At 41.3% G+C, this 19,632-nt stretch overlaps 1 protein-coding gene across 1 annotated transcript in view; it reads right to left on the bottom strand.

Annotated features, from left to right (window-relative positions):
• Positions 1-15,307, bottom strand: part of sog (chordin short gastrulation) — a 176,763-nt gene extending 161,456 nt beyond the window's left edge. The window contains exon 1 of the mRNA XM_087344412.1: positions 15,274-15,307. The gene's annotated coding sequence lies outside the window, so the exon portion shown is untranslated. The remainder of the gene's footprint in view (positions 1-15,273) is intronic.
• Positions 15,308-19,632: the final 4,325 nt, after the last annotated feature.

Below are 19,632 nucleotides of genomic sequence, written 5' to 3'. Positions count from 1 at the left end.
AGACTCGATTATTTCTACAGCACGGACAACTGAATCTTAGTGTCCAACAATGTTATTTTATTTCAAAACAGAAACATTTTCGTCAGAAATTAAGGACAAAGTTTTCCAAATCGTAGAGAGAAAAGATACTGGTCTGTTCATTCCTCTTGAAGAATTCTACATTTTATTTAATTTGTTTTCTGTAATTGTGGACAACCCTAAGCAACTAACATACGAAGAACGTACTCGCTACTCACATTAACACCCCTCGTCAAACAACAGAATTCGTACTTCACTTTCAAAAGAAAATGCTGTTTTTGTCTGACAAGAAACTTACATTTCTATCCAAAGGCAAACCAAAGCAAATCCATTCGCTCAACAGCGCACACTTGAATAACCTTTACGTCTATTACAGTGGGCATGAAGCATTGGCACAAGCACGCACCCAATTCTGTAATAAACACAATGTAAACATCTCGTCGATGTGGGCTGACACTTGAGAAATACATTACAACTAAAATTTCGAACCAATGTCCAGTTCACACGTGCTCTGGTACAAAATCTGCAGAATTGTATCAATTCTGCTATTGTGTTGTAAAATTAATAAGCCTTCAGACTAGGTGGCACGTATAAATCAGGTAAATCTGTCAACTGTTATGATCAACCACAAAATCCTTTGTGGTAAGTGACCACTGAGGGTCTTCGTGACCTCCTTCAGTAAGTACCTTTGACCCAACAGTCCTGCCAACTAATGTACTCGGTGACCAACGAAAGCAAACTGACAGAAACCACAACATTAAACAAATACTATGATACCGAAATGCAAGTCTTGGGGCTTTCGCCCCCGATTACCAGTACCCTAGGACCTGTCCTAGACGTGTTACATACAGACATGAAGGAGCGCTGAGAGCCGAATCCGTCCCGCGGGACATCGTTTAATCACCCCTGCTTTAAAGAGTTCTTTGTTATCGACTATGGAGTCTGGGACTCCAATTTTGGTTCATGAAAGCAATTTGGTTAAATTAATTAAATCCGATGTACCAGCAGATGGGCTCATTTTTCGCCCACAAAGCCCCGCATCATTCATAACAATCCTATTATGTCTGAAGACGACCGCAGCAGTTGATTCAGCGTCTTAAATTAATCGAATAAACTGACTGTTACGACACTTATAAAAATTGTCACTTGAATATGAGTGGTGATGAATTAGAATTTTATTTACTTGGTCCGGGCCAAATGAAGCAGTGGACCTTTTAAAAGAAGAATAGTTTTAAGAATTCCCGTGGACCACATATTCTCACACTATAGATAGCTTAGTTTAATGAGATGTAATGAACCCTGCATTTCTAGTTCCTGATCGGGAGATATACGGCGCTGGGGTTTTCCGAGATACCTTGTGTGTCCGAAGGCAAAAATGTGTGCCCACCCGGTGCTTACTGTGAACAGGTGTACATTCAAAGACGACGCAAGGACACAATGCACCCAGTGTTAAGTTTCGGTAAGCGAAGTTGGGGATTTCCAGAACACAGTCCTCCTTAAACGCGCCGCCATGAGAACCTGAGGTCTCACTTAGGAATTTCCACATTCCACGCACTCTGCACAAAAGAACATCGCTTTGCGGTTTCATTTGTTATCAGAAAACCGCTAACAGGATTTGAGGTTCTCACGGCAGTGAGTCCGAAGAAGGCTTGTCTTCTGGGATGTTGCGCCGTGTAGTCTGGTAGAAGTTTACCGACGTTTAAGAGGTCCTTGCTGCTTGAGTACTCATCGCCCTGATGATGAAGGGAGCAAGGACCTCTGAAACGTCGGTAAACTTCTACCAGACTACACGGCGCAACATTCCAGAAGACTGCGATCTTCACATGTTATTTGTTTATAATTATCTTCGTGCAAATTGTGGGTTATAATGGATTCATACGGACGATTATGTAATTCTCCCTGGAACACACGTACACATTAAGCTTAAATGCACCTGAATCTTTTGGAGAAATTTGTGTGCAATTCTGATTACGTAAGGCGGTTTTGCAAGAAAGAAACACTGGATTGAACGACAAGACTGGTCAAGGTCTATTTTCATCCGAGTAGTTTATTAATGACCGCGACATTTATTAACGCCACTACGAGTCTGCATCAGTTCAATAAAGATATTATGGGAGCCCACTCCTGGAATGATATTCCATCCTAAGCCTAGGACAACGACACGTAAGGCGCCATGAACTTAAAACGTTGCTAAGAAACGCAGTTTCATTTTATAAGTGACGTAATTTTAGTAACGTGAAGATCTTTGTATGACTCAGTCTAAGGAGCAGTATTTATAAAAGCAAGGTTAGATAAACTTTAATACAGCTGACCCTTCAGGATTTGATGTGTTCTCGGGTTTTTCGCATCGTGGTTTTACTCGTTCGCGGATTGCTTATTATAGTAATATTTGTGCATCGCGGCGTAGGTCCTTCGCTTTTTCGTGGTAGATCATGCGCAGGCGCGCGGAGTGATACACAACAACCTTCATCTGCCCGCGTTTTTCATTAGCTGAGTTCGTCGCAACGAACAACAAAACTAATGTTTATTAATCGTTAATTGTTTTGCGTGTGTTTGGGCCCCTCACTTAATTTTCCCCTCAAGGTCTTGACTTTGGGGCATCGCGGTGTCAACTTTTTGAAGCGGATGTGTTTTATTCTTGTCTCGTTTACGCCCAGTGACGTCTCTCATTCGGGCTTCCTGACGTAATTTTTTTTTAGTCTCTTTTATTCATTAAAACAGAAAAAATAACCGGAAGGGGCGGCGAGGAGGGGGCTGAACCTTTATTCCTTTCCACAATTCTAGACGAATTCTTCCGAAAACGTCAACGCATATCATAAAAACTTATAATGTTCCTAAAAACATTTTTGCTAGGGCTGAACTACGATCAGACCTGTACTTGGCCAAAATTAAATCTGAAGCGGTTCTAACGCCGCCATCAAATGAAAGCCGCAGAGCACGATTTGGCCGGAGAGGTTCAACGGATAAGCCGTCCTTCATTTATTGCGTCTGATGTTTTTCAGTTGTTTAATTCTTCTTTTTTCAGGACGTGTTCCGCACTCAGATTAATCGTGATTGGACTATATATGACGTCGGTATCTTGAATGAGAATACAAAGCGAAGAGAGACAGAAAAGCAATCATAATGTTTCGGCGCCAGAGTTTGCGTTGAAGGCAAGACTGAACTATGACGCAGGAATTCAAAACAAGTGGCTTAATTTCAAGTATAAATAAAATTTGTGAATAACCAATTATCTAAGTCCCAAAATATGTGCTGGTCTCAGCGGGGGGGTGGGGGTGGGTTTGGATCACTCAAACAATGGAATCTCAGGTTCGAATCCGGTTCAAGACATGGATGATTGTCCGCGTATTTCTGTTCTGTTTTGTGCAACGTTGGTAGAGGACTTGCGACGGGCTGATCACTCATCCAAGGAGTCTTACCAAATGTTTAAACGGCTTAAGAAACCTTTAGTACGTGAGGAGACACAGGACCTTCAAGACTGTATATTATTATGAGTGAATAAGTACCTCATAGATGTAATTGTGCATATAAACTACAATTATTTAGCAAACAGGATTAAGGAACAATTTGCAGACTCCCAAGAAATAGTTTCCAAACAAGAACCTACAAATCTTTAATAAAGAGTTTGGAATGTCTGACCCCCAGAACTGAATGTTCCTTCTCAGACGCTGTTGTGTTAGGGGTTCCAAACACCTGGGACGCGTGTGGCCCCACGATGTATTTTACGCGGTCCACGTACCTTCTTTTTAACTGTGCGTCACTCTGTAAGACGCCCGAAAACGTATCTCGTTAATGTCATCGATGGATCGCAGGAACAATCGCTTATAGAGATTGTCCATCTCAGAAGAACGTCAAATCTTTCACTAAGGCGCGTTTTATTTATAAATACTTCTAGGCACACAAGTAAATCCCAACAGCAGAAATTAAACCTGATCCTGAAAGTTCAATCAATCAATCAGATATCTCATCGATGGTTGATTTCGTTAAAGACAGTAATGAGTAGTGTATAAACCTGTTTGTAAGAGTAGGCCCGATTTGGTAGCGCGTTTAATAAACTGTCCTCGCGTACAACCCTGAGCGTCGTCAATGAATTAGGAACGAATATGGCCCCTGGTGTAGAAAAGGTTCGAAGCCTCTGCTCTTGACAAAGTTGTGTAACTAGACGCAGATCTGAAATAAATAATCTCTGAGGGTAAATTAAGACGAAGATTCAGGGTCTTAACATGGACCATCATTCATTTGTATTCGTCACAAAATTTTATTAGCGTGATTAAATCGATGGACAGTGAATATACGATAGACGACAAGAAAACGTATGTGGGGAAGATCAAGGCATAGATGTGAGGTTAATATTAAAATAGATCTAAGAAATAGAAAGTGAGTGTATTCAAGATATGGTCCAGTTGAAGCATCTTTTAAACCAGGTAATAAATTTCGGGTTCCATTGTAGGCTGTGACATTCTTGATCAGCTGAGCGACTATAAAGTTTTCAAGAAACATTATTTTAACAGAAATTCTGTGGGTTTTTTTTCAAACTGTGTTTTAAATCTGATGACAGGTAGTGTATTCTCCTTCGAGCCCATTTTCCTTCGCGTAAGATTTGGGTCACGGGTAAGTTGACTTGGCAATAGACGGACGATTCAACCTGACCCAGCAGAGGCTACTGGTGGCCGGGCGCCATTATTAGCCCGGTGCTCTACACTACGTGACGCCATGCATTTGAGATTATCTGCGTAATCGCTCACTGTTCTGAACGCACACCTCCACACCCAGACTCATCCTAATTTAAACTGATGCGATCTGTCGGTTGTCATCACGGCGTCCTCAGGCTGAGGATGGAGGAGACGGCCTTCGGATAGGAAAGCAAACCGCAAATAAATAGAGTGGGCGGGCAATCGTGGACGTCCGAAAACGGGTGATTATATAGTCAGGGGACTGGGCATAACTTTACCACGTGACAGTGTCACAGTGCCGAATTTGCAGGACCTAACAACGAAGAAAGGACATGGGATTTGGAGAACAACATGGATTAGTCCCTCAAGATGATAATAAAAATGATCTTTTGAAGAAAGAGGAGAATTGAAAAAGAATAAGAATAGGGGAAGCGTGAAGAATAGTTTCAGGACTTGAAGTCATCACTGCGGTGAGGACGAAGATGGCTGTCTTCTGGGTTGCTGCTTCCATCATCAGCGGCCCTGATGATGGAAGCAGCAAGGACCTCCGAAACGTTGCAGTCTACACGGCGCTGCGTTTGAGGACGAATTTCAGGTCCATTAATCCTCAGTTTCTCCAGGTCAGGGGTATTGAATAGACGGCAGACCAACTTCATACCAGGTTAACCTCCAATGATATTCGTGGTCCAAAACTTACCTTAGACAAGCGTTCTTTCCGTGTTCTTCGGTTGACTTCTGCTAACGAAAACCAGCGCAGCTAAGCACGCATTTGAAGTAGACAAACGCAAAAACAAATACAAAAATTCGGTTGTTATAAATTGAAAATAAGCCAGAAATCTTTGGAACATACGTCTTTTGGGTCTTCTGGGACACTCTGTATATGACTTCATGTCACATAAAATGAACTGTAACGTTTCATGGTGATCTTTATCACTTCACTACGTAACAAATATCGAAGTGTTCGTAAACAGTTCTACACATTACGATGTTGCAATGTCACAAACGCATCGGCAAAAGGAGCAGGAGTTATCAAATTTACGAGTTGCAGCGCGTAAACACACGGATTTGGGGCAACGTTCAGTGACCAGAAAATAGACGCAAAGCGAAATATCAACGTTTTCATAGCGACATAGTTTTGCGTATGTAACATGCAGACATGCGATACATTCGTACATAAATATATTAACAAAAACATACTGTATTTAACTTAAAGATTATGCTGTCCCACTATACGCCATATAGGCGGTTAGGGGGAGAGCCGGTATAGCTCCTATTCATTCTTAACCTCGACACCAGATGGGGTGAGTGGTCAGCATCACGCCCCCACCGTGCTTTACCCACGGGAAAGGATCCCGGTACCCATTAGATAGGAGGCTGGGTGGCCCCCAGAGCCGGTCTGGACGCAGAAGCTAGAGGAAAAGTCCTGTACCCCCATCGGGGTTCGAACCCCGGTCGTCCAGTCCGTAGTCGGTCACCGTACCAACTGAGTATTTTGTCATGGCGGAGGGCCTTGGATTGACCGCACTAGGGGATGTTGTCACTGGTGGGAGGTGACCCCACCAGGTAGCTTGTCTTTCATGAAAAGGAATTTTGGTCGGATGGCTTCTTGGCATTTGAACCCAGAAACGTTGGAATCGCTTTGGATGATTGTCTCTTCGACTGGAGGGAAATCACTTAGGCTGACGGCCTCCATAATTCGAGGTGAAAGGCGGGTCGAGACTATTTTGAGTTATACCCTGGCATTTGCCTTGCAGCTGAAGAAAAGCGCGAAACAAAAGGGAGCTGCTCACGAAAACAATTAGTGAACAGAGCTTGGAAATCTTTCCCATTCGGAATCTTTTAGTTTTCTTCTGTTGTCTTATTTGTATTCTACATCGACCCAGCGCATTTCAGTTTACATTCCTACTTACATTTTATATTTCGTCACGTCAAATACAACAGATAATCTGGCACTGTCTCACGGACGGGTTACGTGTCCATCCATGAGTTATCACCAGCAGACGATTGTCGTCCACCGTGTATTGCTCCAGGCACTTCTACGGTGAAGCTGCACAGACCTAAGGCTAGGTCAGCTGGCGGCCCAACAGCTAAAATCTCTGACCTTTCTCTTTATCTGAAGGTGTAAGAATATCCGATTTCACAAATTATCTAACTTTATTGGAATACAGACTATGTACAACGCCCAAAATATCAGTTGTGCATATTTCAAAGCAGCGCCGTGAGAAACCTTGAGACTTTATTTAAAATTAGAAGTGTATGCTTCGAATGCGTTTTTGATGCTTAACGTGATGATACTGTCAAGTTACGAAGTTCTGTTCATGCGATTTCTGAAGTAAATGTTCAAAACGGGCGCTGTCGCGGTCATTAATTTTTACCTCTGAATCGCTTGACGGATGAAGATAAAATTTCCTATCAGAAGTACAAACAATGGCAGCTTACATAAAAAACGTATTCATTAAAGTCTCCTTTTTTGTCGAAGAAATTTCAGTTATTGTGTAGGCTTGAGTTTCACAAAATCCGAGAAAAATTAATATGGGCCCTTGGGTACAGTATCAGTAAAAATACTTTTAACCCTTTAAATCCATGTGGTAACTATAAATCCCAACTGCATTGACAATAACATTGTTGGGTTTCGTATAATTCTCTCTGTAACCAGCCATTATTCCCTTAGATAACATTAACCAACCCATCTTCGTAATGGTAAGCCGTCGTGTTTTCTATGCGGTACGGACTCGATTCTTAAATGGCTTTAAATAATTAATTAAATTTTGTGAACTCTGGGTCTGTATCTTGGAGATACGAAAAATTAGGAACCCTAAATCATTGAAAAATTACAAATAATGCGTTTTGAAATTTCTGTAACACCCCACCCCCACCCCCCAAGAGCACGTTTTTTCTCTCTTTGCTTCTCTGTTTCTGAGAAGATCAGTGCACGTGTACTTCCACTGACGAAGAACCCAGTTTAATCAATTGAAGGGTACACTGTTGTCATGTAAAGTATTTTCATTTTCTGCGCCGTATTTCTGAAAATCAAGTGCGAGGACGACAAATTTACCGTTTTTCGTAATCCCGTTTCATTGGCTACAACGCACAAACAGACCGGAAAATTTACCGACGCGAATCACTGCAACATGTTTATAACTCTGGCAAACAGTCTCATAAGACATACTGCATGTGCAGGAAGGAGGGGCGCTGTGGTCATTTGAAAGCAGTAAATTAATTAATAAACAAGCCATATGCGAGAACTACGTCTGCGTCTCTTCAGAAGGGCAAACAACTTCAAGTGGACAACACGCCGTGGCTGTTCGAAGAAAACAAATTCATGTCCAGTGTCTCGGCTGCCGTTGCCGCTGCTGATCAAGTTATCTGTAGACTTCTTTTGGTTCCTAGTCGCTATTGCTGTTACGTAATTTCATATCAGACTTATTTCCGTCAGTGACAGCCGATGATAATATTGGGATAGACAGAGATAGTATAAAATGATGCATGATGCAATATATTACGACACCACAATTTAAAAAATTTGATACATTATCAAACGACATGTGGTATTAAATGGGATATGAGATGATCTATGTTACGATATAACAGAAATTTAAAGTACAGATATCTAATCCTATACTGGTCTTGATCAATATGAAATGGAAAGAAACTTCTAATAGTCTTCAGGCTAAAGTTGAAGATTAAGGACGATTCTAAAGAATCAGAATAAGTTAAGTGATAGATACGAGAGCCTATAGTGCAGAAATAGTGGGGGAAAGAGACCATGGAGTCATTTCTGGTCTAGCGGTTAGAACGCTGGCCTTGTAATCCTGGGGTCTCGGGTTCGATTCCCTGCGGTGCCCGAATTTATAACTTGTGTTGGGCAAGGCCGTGGTCTAGGCAACACGGAGTTTTCCTCCGTGGCATCCCAACAATTACTCCATTCACACACAGAAGAAGGCAATGGCAAACCACTTCTGGATCATCTGCCAAGAACGTATATGAACAGGTCCCAGTCCGAGAAAAGGATGGAAGGATCCTGTTCATATGGACCTGTCGTCAGACAGAACACTAAATAATAATAATACCTGCTACTGCATTGGGAAGTTCTGTAAATCAAAACTCGATGTACGAGGAAAATCATTAGAAACCTCTGTCAATATAGCCGGTCTCCAGGCTACAGATTTGTACCAAATTATCTACCGAATACAAAACAACTCGTTCCATCTGGAACAAGGCTCAGGTATCGGAAGGAAGTGTTAACAGAAACGAAGAAGATATTTATTCTGGATGAAACGCATTGGAAAAACGGGTGAGTGCTGTTATAATAAGACACGTCTAAATACTCCGTGATTATTATCGTCTAAACCAAAGGAGAACAGCAAATTCATTTAAGTCCTGTACGTTTCTAAGTTTTAAAACATTTCATGAAGGGGAGAAGTGGATTCAAACATTTAACCCCTCCCCTGTTCGCTTCACACCTTCTTCCACTCTACAGTGTATGAGGTGGGAGAACACAAGAGTGTCAGTCCAGCACCGAAGCGTGGTCTTGCATGTTTGCAATGGCTTGTTTCGAAAGCTCCAGTCCCTCATCGAAGTCAATGTCTCCTGCGCTCATTGAGTGTTATCTCCTGCAGCGCGGATTATGACACGCCAGGACCCGCAGAAAAGAATTACCATCACAAGGAGTTGAACACAAAGATGTTCCTGGTTGAGCCGCGAAGGCAGCCAGCTGGCACGGACTGAAACTTTTGTTGAGAATGTTTTTAAAAACTTATTTACAGGAAATGACATTCATTTCAAAAGCAAAGGTGTAAATGGGTCGATCCTCGGCCCGAGAAGTACTACAAAATGTCTGAAAAGGATTTATAGTTCCTGAGCTTAAGTCCGAATTGAAACGGGCAAGAGGGCCTTACCCGCGAAGAGACACAGACGAGTTTGGGGTTAGTCTAATTCTGTGAAGGTAAACCCTCATTCCTGTGAAACAAACGCCCTCTGTCCGTTGTGTTCTCTAAGCTGTACCTTGTTAACCACGCATGTTAATTGGTGTCAAATGTCAGAATGAGTGTGAATGATGAACGTGAAAGAAAATCTTAGAAGTTTTGTTACAAAACGCCAAAAGATGAACTGGGACTGAGTTGAACACATCAACTTCTGGTCTACGCTAATATTAATTTCTTGTACGGAGACATAAATACGACAAAACTCTATTTCAAAGGCATATAAAATTAAGCAAACGTCATGTTGCGTTATTAGAATCGTAACAATAAAGTTGACTAACAAGTATTTTTAAAATGAGGTGAAATTAAAATATACATCTATTGTAACTACAGTAACCAATCAAGATTATATTAACGAAAATTTTAAGTGCAAATTAAACCTCGGGAATGCTTCTTATTATTCAGTTAAAAATCTTTTATATTTTCTGTTTCCTATCGGAAAATTTAAAGGTTAATTATACATTGTCATCGTAACGCTGTTATGTGTAATTGTTATAAGCTCGATATAAGATTAAATGTGAGGTTATGGTAGGTGAAATCGTATTATATTCTTTAATTAGACAAATATAAGTAATAGTATTAATTGTTTTTGCACATAACATTAATTAATATTAATTTTATATGCTGCTTTGTTACACCATTCAACAAAAAAGTGTTTTTTTAAGAACTGTTTCAAATTTTCCCGTCATTCTTGACGGGGAATCTTCGGGTACTTTAATAAAGCACGAAAGTTAACTCATAGGATTTTGAAGTTATATTATCTAATTCAGTGTTACCGGATTGTTTTGAACCCATGCCGACAGTATTTCTCTCGGTAATTTGAAATTTATGAAGAGAAAAAGTAAATGTTTAATGCCTTCCTCATTTTTCTTTTAAACTAAATTTGGCACGCGCGATTTGGCGAAACGAACATCGCCGTTCTGATCAGTCACCCTCAGACCTCAGAGACGGCGCTGACCCAATAAAGAATTCGGAGGGGCGATCTAAATGATGTCAATTCTCTGTCACATGCGCGTATCTATAGGCCACCGAAGTTACAGAAACGTGTCAGTGGGGCGGTAATTAATGTCGGGCCACGGCCTGACTGCGTATGCGACCCAAACCTGCGAGATAAACGAAAACTCCTGACACTGAAGAGTCTGAATGGGCCAATGAATGAATCGCACACACACATAAGTATTTAAAGTTGAAATTAATCGTTCAAAGCCGAATGGTAACTATAATAACCAGCTGCTTTTAGAATCAAAAATGCTGGGTTAGTACTCGTATGTTTGGTGTGAACATCGATTATTTCCTTAAACAGCGTTAACCAGTTGATTTTTGCAATGGTGAAGATTTGTGTTTACTTTGCGGTACGGACTGAATTCTTAAAAATTAACTTAACGACCAGCAACGGCTTGAAAGCGATAAACTTGAGTAATTTTCTCTTTGTCTCATCTTCGTCCCACATTCTCCTTCGTCCATTCTTTCATCCTCTTGTCTTTCCGTTCTATAATACGCAGTCACAAAACAAGAAATGAAATTAATCCGAACTGCTTTCGACGCTCTCACGCTGGTGAAGACGTAAAATGTTGGTCTACCGGGCTCAAAAGTCGTGCATTGTATGGCACATACCAACGTTTCGGATAGACATTCTGACTCCATCTTCAGAGACGCGATTCGTATAACACGGACAACATCGTATAAATTGATCGAAATAGGCTGAGGGCCAAATGTGAAACATTCGACGATCGAATCTTTCTTGATTTTAAAACGAGTTCGGCCAGCTTAAAAGTAGACATGAACACAGATAATGTTATTTATTAAACGTAAAATCTAAAAACTGTTTTTGCTTGCGGTGTTAAGAGACTAATCGTGGCGGCCGAGTGATCTAATGCGATCTACTGTTCTTGGTTGGCGAACTGGAATTCTGCACATGCTTGCTTGTTTGTTTGTCTGTTTGTTTGCTCGAGTTCCCCGTGGCCTCACTACGCCGTTACTTAGTCAACAGGGTGGCAGAATAAGATAAATAAACGTGTTAGTGGAAATAAGAAATGTCGTTTCTTACAAAATGTCCTAAATAATGGCTACACGGTCATCCCTGTCCCTCGTGGCGCCTACAAAAGTTAACACTTATTTATAAACAATACAGTGTCAGATAAAACCATCTTCAACTTCTTGGATTATTCTTGAAAGAAAAGAACTGCAAATTGCATTCATTGTACGCCATGTAGGCGCTTGGGGGGAGAGAAGGTATAGCTCCTACTCATTCTTGATCTCGGCACAAGATGGGGTGAGTGGTCAGCATTACGCCCCGGCTGAGCTTTACCCCCGGGAAAGGATCTCGGTACCCATTGGATAAGAAGCTGGGTGGGCCCCAGAGCCCGTCTGGACGCAGAGGCTAGAGGAAAATCCTCTGCCCCCGTCGGGGATCGAACCACGGTCATCCAGTTCGTATTCAGTCACTATAATGACAGCTCCTTGCCCATTTATGGTATTAAAATTTCCTTTTCGCCACATGTGACAGCTAAACAAGATAAATATTGTGTGATCAGGTAGCGGAATTTCTCCCACTAACGTGTCATCACAGTAACATACGCGTTCCCAACTCATGACTTCAATTTTGATTAATTTCTCTCATTTCTAAAAGTCTGACATTGGGTTTTGTGACTGGCTGTACATTAACAGGCTTGTCAAGTCGTCCTACATTGAACACGGGCTGTCTCCTAGGTTGTTGCGCCGTGTAGTCAGGTAGACGCTTACCGACGTATCTGAAGGTCCTTGCTGCCTCTATCATCAGGCAGCAAGGACCTTCAGATACGTCGGTAAGCGTGTACCTGACTACACGGCGCAACAACCTAGGAGACAGCCGTGTTCAAACTCACCGCCGTGAAAACCTGAAATGCTACGCGGTCCCGCATTCTCTCGACTGTGACGTTGGACACGATTAGTCCACTCTTGCACGGAGGCTCGGCCTGCATTTCAGGCCGAGGCGCCAAGACACTGCAATAGCGCACGGCGATAACACGAGCAGCGGCGCCTGGCTGCGGGCAAATCACTTCTCGGAGTCGCAACATCGACAGAGCTCAAGAGCTTCTGTTCTTTTTACACACGTCGTCAGTGACGCACTGGCTGGCAACCAGCTTGTGTAACGCGCAGGCTTGCATGGAAGTTTATTTCCAATAGAATCTGATCTGTCTCGCTAAATTTCCTTGTCAGTTCGTCAAACAGCCCGGCCCGGGATCTGCGCTTTTTCTGACGCAGCCTTAGACATCCGGGGCATTGGGATCGAGATTCAGACCCGGGAGTGGCTCGTGGGCCCCGTTCAAATGACAAAAAATCAAACGTTATATAGAACATTTCGAGTTTTCCCGAGCTATTCTTCTTTTGCAAAGAAAAATGTATTCGTCTTCAGCTCGTGGCCGGGTAAAAATCTAAAATTTCAGTTGGTACAGACATACAGTTTCTGTGGTACCTCACCAAAGAAGTCCAACTAGGAATCGGTGTATGAAATTTCATGAAATTATGCAAATAATACTGTCAATAAGAAGAAACGCGAAGATTTCGCGTCATTAAACATAACATGATTCGATCTCAAAAGTTTCTTTTAGTAAAGAATGCATATACTGGATATTTGTCAAAAACACAGACTTTTGAAAAATTAGAGGTTATTAAGTTTTAAGGGATTTATCTTCTTGCGTTTTGATCCCTAGGATGACATGTTACGACCTTAATTGGTCATCTTTAGGTGGTTCTATAAGTGATTGACTGCTAAATTGTACACATATTTAAACAGATAACATTAACATGGATCTGTGTAACTGCTTCACAATTATCCAATTCCAAGGAATTCTGACCTACATTAGCAAACGTTTTCCCTCGAGTTTAAAATGGAAGGGGTTAGATAATCAATCAATTTTTATGGCTACTTCGTAAGAGTGGAGTTAAATAAACCTTTCTTGTCGCACCTTTATTGAAATTTGTTGGAAATTATTATTGCAGCTAAGATCTCACTTCTTGTGCCAGTAGGATTTTTGGTTAAGTAAAAATAGTCTGTCAGATGACGTAATTTATCTATTGGAGGATTTTTATGTACGTCGATTGTTTGGGTGTTGAACTGAACTCTACTCGGACTTCCCCACGTAATGAAATGTGTCTTAAACCGCTTACTTATTTAAGCAGAGTGGACTGTGTAAACTGAAGGGGAAAGTTGATACTGAGGGGTAGATCTGGGTAGATCAATCTACTCATCTGCATCTAGTACCCAGGCTAAGAATAATCAAATATTTACTTATCTGAGATCTCTTTACAGACGCTGCGTCCATGTACCAGGGGAAGTGATATTTGTTGAACTAGTCTAAAAAATTACCCGTTCTTTATGCAACCCTAACACTGCCACTGGACTTGAGCAGAACGAATCCAGTCTAAATCACCACGCTCTGTTTACTAAATATCCCCTTTGGTCAAATGACGAGTTAATTTTCATTGTTGTTCTACATTCTACCAAACCTTACAATGTTCATGAGTTCGACGCTTAAACAATAAACAACTCTATACTTAAATTTATATAACAGCAACAAATAATTTATCTCCATTGTTAAAACAGCTGTGTTAGTTTTATGTGCACTTCGAAAGAAGCAATTCTGAACGTGTTCGCAGGTTAGGAAGCTCAGATATCGATTGGAGTCGGTATCGAAGCCTTCTCGATTTTTTCTGATTTGCCTAATTTTAAAGGCTACTTTAATTAAGGTCCTAATTTAACTTTTGAGTGTTCCTTTCGATTCCTTCGACATATTGGGATGAAACTTCATACACGGAACTTCCAAACATGGGTATTACCATGCGACAATTCAGCTCATTTTGCTTTTAGTCTCACATTTATCATAAGTATAAACACATTCCAGGAATTTTTCGTTCGATATAAAAAGTCTCAAACAAAAGTTATGTGGCAAGTTATTCGTAATAAACACATGTATTTCTTACAATTATATTTGCATAAAGCTATCTGATTTTTATAAAATCACAACATAATTACAGTACCTTACGAGAGAACTATCGAAAGCAATTCTGCTACTGCCCTGCCATCTAGCAGATGTCTGCCTAATTACAAAGCGTTTCATAAATGTCTCTAGACAAGCATGGTGCGCACAATTTCAATTCTTTTTTCAAAGGCCGTACTTGCACCAGGTGCATAAAGCGAAACACAAAGACGTCGACATGACTTCGTCAAACTATTTGCCTGTCCGAATTAAATTAATTTCTGTAAAATCACAAGATCGGTACCCTCTATAATAGATTAGATTATATAATACTAGCGCAATCCGAGGAAATAGCAATTTGAAAGAAACGCATTTGCTCGCTTGAAACTGACAATCAAATAAATTCAGCTAAATGTGTTTCGACATTCAGATTAACAGGTGGATTCCTTTTGAATTAGTGACGGTAGGCAGATGTTTTAGTTAACCCTAACCTAACTCATACAAAGTTCGTACCCAAGTTTGTCGAAACATATTCATCCATTAAGTTTTGTAACTTATGTATGAAAAATGTCATCATGCCGGGTCTCTATTCTACCAAATAAATGGGAAATGTACGTTTATTAATAACATAATTCTACTTACTGTTAGCCCTGACAACAGCTCTGGTATGGAAATGTGTATGGAGTAGGCTGCACTACGAGGCATACGTAGTGTCATCTCTTCGATTTTCTTAGTACTATATACCTCATTACATCCAAGAGCAAGAAGTTGGCGCCATCTACAAACCTAGTATAAACTTAGCAATGAAGTTCCAGCATCGGTTGCTCGATCAGCAAAAAGATTCACTATTATATCATGCTTATTTGTACCTTCTGAATGTGTGGATGTTTTCCTCCATTCTACAACAACTTTACACTGTGTGTTAATTTTATTGGATTCATAAAGCAGTTTTTCATTAGTATTATCTGTTCACAGAGATGACCAGTGTTGTAATAGGAAAATCAATAGGCAAATCTGTATTGGTCGAATCAATCATTTATATGGGGGTCCCACGGCTCCATTTAATAGTGTATTTTACAGCTAGAAATACCAAAATTATGATCCAAATATTTAATTTCTGGTTAACAGCCATATTTACTGGTACATCAGTCCGCAAAAAAATCATATCGGGACTTGACAATTACTATTTTAAACAAGATGCCGCTTTGCTTTATGTGTGATGTTCGAGATGCTTTAATGGCATAGTTTCGGGCCGTTCGGTTAGAAAATATCCTACAGTTGCTTGGCTACCTGAAAATCTAAAGTCGTCAGAATAGACTTTTCGTTTGAGAACAGATTAAAATTTGATGGCTCACAGGAATAAAACTCTATTTCTTTCGATTTTGTTGTTGTTGTTGTTGTTGTTGTTGTTGGCAAAAGTGACTTTCTGAGATCCCTGAGCAGTACAAAATAAAATTTTAAAATCTGATTACTACAGGTTCATTAAAGATCGCTCATTCCGTCTATCGTCTACCTAGCAAACGCACGAGCTGATGGTTAAGCGAGTAGTTTGATAACTTGAGCGTAGTTCAAGTTCAGCGAAGATCACCAAATGCTGCCGAGACACGCAGCGAAAGTGTCTGTAACAAACAGTTCCACACGACTCTATCAGTTTCTGCTGGTTACTCGTCTGTCGCTGAAATCACAATGACGGAGACCGTATCACGTTGCAAAACAGATATTTTTATAATCCAGCGATTCGAACTCAGTGCGACAGTCTAGCTGTCCCTGCAGGCAAAACGACCCAGTTTATTTGTAGTTAGAAACACTAGTCTAACGTTCAATATGGTTTTCTACGTGGGTTTCAAACCACATACAAGTCCAAACTCACAATTTTGTCTGTCAAGTAAAGTTGTTCGTGATTTCCAGCGGTATAGAAACTCTGGCAATCGTCTGCTGATGGGGGAGAGGCGGACTGGAGGGGAGTGTCCTACATTACAGCTTAGCGCCAATCCACGACACAAGATCGCATCTCCTGCAGATAAGAGGCCGCAGTCAAAACCTAGACTGATTCTTGCTTTTAGTATTCTTGAATTTGTTATCGCTGTCAGCTCTCTCGCACACTTTTCACTGTTTTGAAAGTGTTTGTCAATAATTAATTGCACGTTTAGACCGAGAACGGTCATCATCATCAGGTTCACTCAGACTGTACCTGCATATGCAAATGATAGTGGACGACCGGGGTTCGATTCCTGACGGGGGCGAAGCCTCTGCGTCCAGACCGGCTTTGGGGCCCACTCATCCTCCTGTCCAATGGGCACCGGGATCCTTTCCCGGGGGTAAAACGAGGCCGGGGCGTAATGCTGACCACTCAACCCCCATCTAGTGCCGAGGTCAAGAATGAGTAGGAGCTATATCAACCTCTCCCCCAAAGCGCCTACTTGGCGTGTAGCGGGACGGCTTTACTTTTACTTTTAATGTATTTGTGTTTTGTTTAAAATCTTTAAAACAATTATAGCTCTTCAGGTGGAAAGATGGGGTGGTGTGGACTGGATTCATCTGGCTTAGGACAGGGACCAGTGGCGGGCTCTTGTGGACACGGTAATGAACCTTGGGTTTCCATAAAATGTTGGGAATTTCTTGAGTGGCTGAGCGACTGTCAGCTTCTCAGAAAGGACTCGGCCCCATGGATTAAGTAGTAAGTTAAGTGACACGAATTATAATAAATTTGTTCATACGACCTACTCAGATGCGTTAACTATCCGTTCCTTTGCCTTTCTGCAATGTTACAGTGAAATGGTATATATTACATGCGTACATTTTGCATCATGTTTAAAAGTTACTAAGAACTAAGCAGTGCCAATGAAATATTCTCGGGCAATCAGCCGCGTTAACTGGTTACAGTAGTAAACCGACGTTTCGGGAACATCAGAACCCTGATGATGGGGACAGAGTTTGTTCCCCGAAACGTCGGTTTACTACGGTAACCAGTTAACGCGGCTGATTGCCCGAGAAGATTTTATTGATTGTACTCGCCGCGAAAGTCTCAAATCCTATAACTAAGCAGAGTATTCAGAACACTGCGGGTTGCTGCCGAGAGGCGCGTCATCTTCTGACTGTGCCCTGCGGTGACCAACGCTCGGCATGAACATCCCTTGTCATCAACAGTACGACAATGCTGTTGTGCTCCGATATTTTGAGCGGTGCAACAGATATGGAAAACACATAATTATTTTATTGGCAGTCTTTTTTTTTCTGGAAAATAAAATAACATGGCAAGACTGTTACGGATAAACTAATATCAACAACCAAATCGGTCCAGTAGATACACTCAGGCTGAAAGCCATTCACACGTAAAATAAAAAAAACATTGTCCTTTATGGAACCAACAGTTTTATCACCTCGCCATTGTTTCCCTTCCTGAGCCAGCTGAATCCATTCCACATCAACACCCCCGATTTATTTAAGATCCGTCGCAATATTAGGCTTTATCTATGCTCGATCTGTAAAAGAGAGCATTTCCCTTACAAACTTCTCAACTTAATTGCATTTGTCATTCTCACTCACGTACTAATTCTCCTTGATCTGGTTGTTAATCCTATTTTCAGTTCGTGAGGTCTGCAGTTCGAATATCGGATTGCATACGGCCATCTTGAACCAATGTTAATCACTCCTTCCAGGCAAATTCTTGGACAACAAAGGACTTACACGTATTATTCAGCCACAAATATTTGTCATCGACAGATTAACGTGCTGATGTCGTGAAACACTGTTAAAGAAAGCGCTGTCTCTATCATCAGGAGAAGGTTAGTAAGTACCTCTGAAACGTCGGTAAACTTCCATCAAACTACACGGCGTTACAATCCAGAAGACGCCTTTGGCCAAATACTCCGACTGGTATAAAACAGAGGCAACAAAGAATCTACATGTAAGAAATGCAGTTTCCCGAAAACTATAATAATGACATGATGATAATAGTGTATCCTAATGATACTCTGTGACACATTTAAAATTTAAAAATATAAAAAAGAAAACTTGATCCAGTGGGATTTCATCGCATGGCCACCATCGCAGAAGCCCGGACTACTAACTCACGAGCTTATTGCATTTCATTGCTACATTAAAAACGTACATTAACCTCAAATATAACATAATAACATAAGAGTCCCATGACAAGAAATGCCTTCAATATTATCAGATTTGTAGGAGCAATTTTTCTTATCTTCAAAATGTTCCACTTAAAATTTGCTGTTCATATCACACAAAGATAAACTCGGATGGCAAGAGAACTCGATCCTAAGTTGGACCCAGTCCAAGAGCTACATGACTAATGTGACTAACAGTTTCTCCTGGCGATTTTAAGTGCATGGATCTTAAGAAATCAGGGTGGGAGGGTGTGGACTGGATTAATCTGGTTCAGGACAGGGACCAGTGGAGGGCTCTAGTGGCCACAGTAATGAGCCTCCGCGTTCCATCAAAGGCGGGGTGTCCGTTGATTAGTTGCGCGAAGTAAGTTGCTTCATTGAGCTAGTTGCTTCCAACTGTCGCCACACGTCAACGGCCAGCCTAAACATAATCGCATCTGTTAACGCGACAATGGCTGAATGTTATAACAATTCCTTTCGTAAAATCGGGGTCAAAGTTAAAGGCTTGTGTGCGCACTAAGTCAGTGACCGGCCGAGTTCTTCACACGATCTCAAAAGTCCCTAAATTTATGCTGAAGACAGCCACGTGTGGATATCCCCCCCCCCCCTAATCCTGCTAACACGATCTAGAGTCTAATTTTCAAAGCACCACGCAACTGAAGCCCTTTATGTTCAGCGCCCACAAAACAGGGGCAGATAAAATGGGATCCGATTTCTGATAACACAGGGACTCCGCGCCGTCCAGCGTCCTAACAGCGGTTAAGCGAACGTAGATTGAAGCTGCTCATTTCCATGTACCCTATTTTTTGGTGTATGCAGGAGTTTTTCTCTTCGCCATTACGTGCAGACCGGCTTTGAGGCCCACCCTGGGAGTCAG

Source organism: Zootermopsis nevadensis, unplaced genomic scaffold (assembly GCF_977971745.1).
Source record: "Zootermopsis nevadensis isolate Lab colony 2312 unplaced genomic scaffold, Znev_1.0 Znev_ptg000007l, whole genome shotgun sequence".
Classification (NCBI taxonomy): Eukaryota; Metazoa; Arthropoda; class Insecta; order Blattodea; family Termopsidae; genus Zootermopsis; species Zootermopsis nevadensis.
Note: the sequence above shows the minus strand (reverse complement) of the source record. Positions and strands in the feature narration are given on the sequence as shown.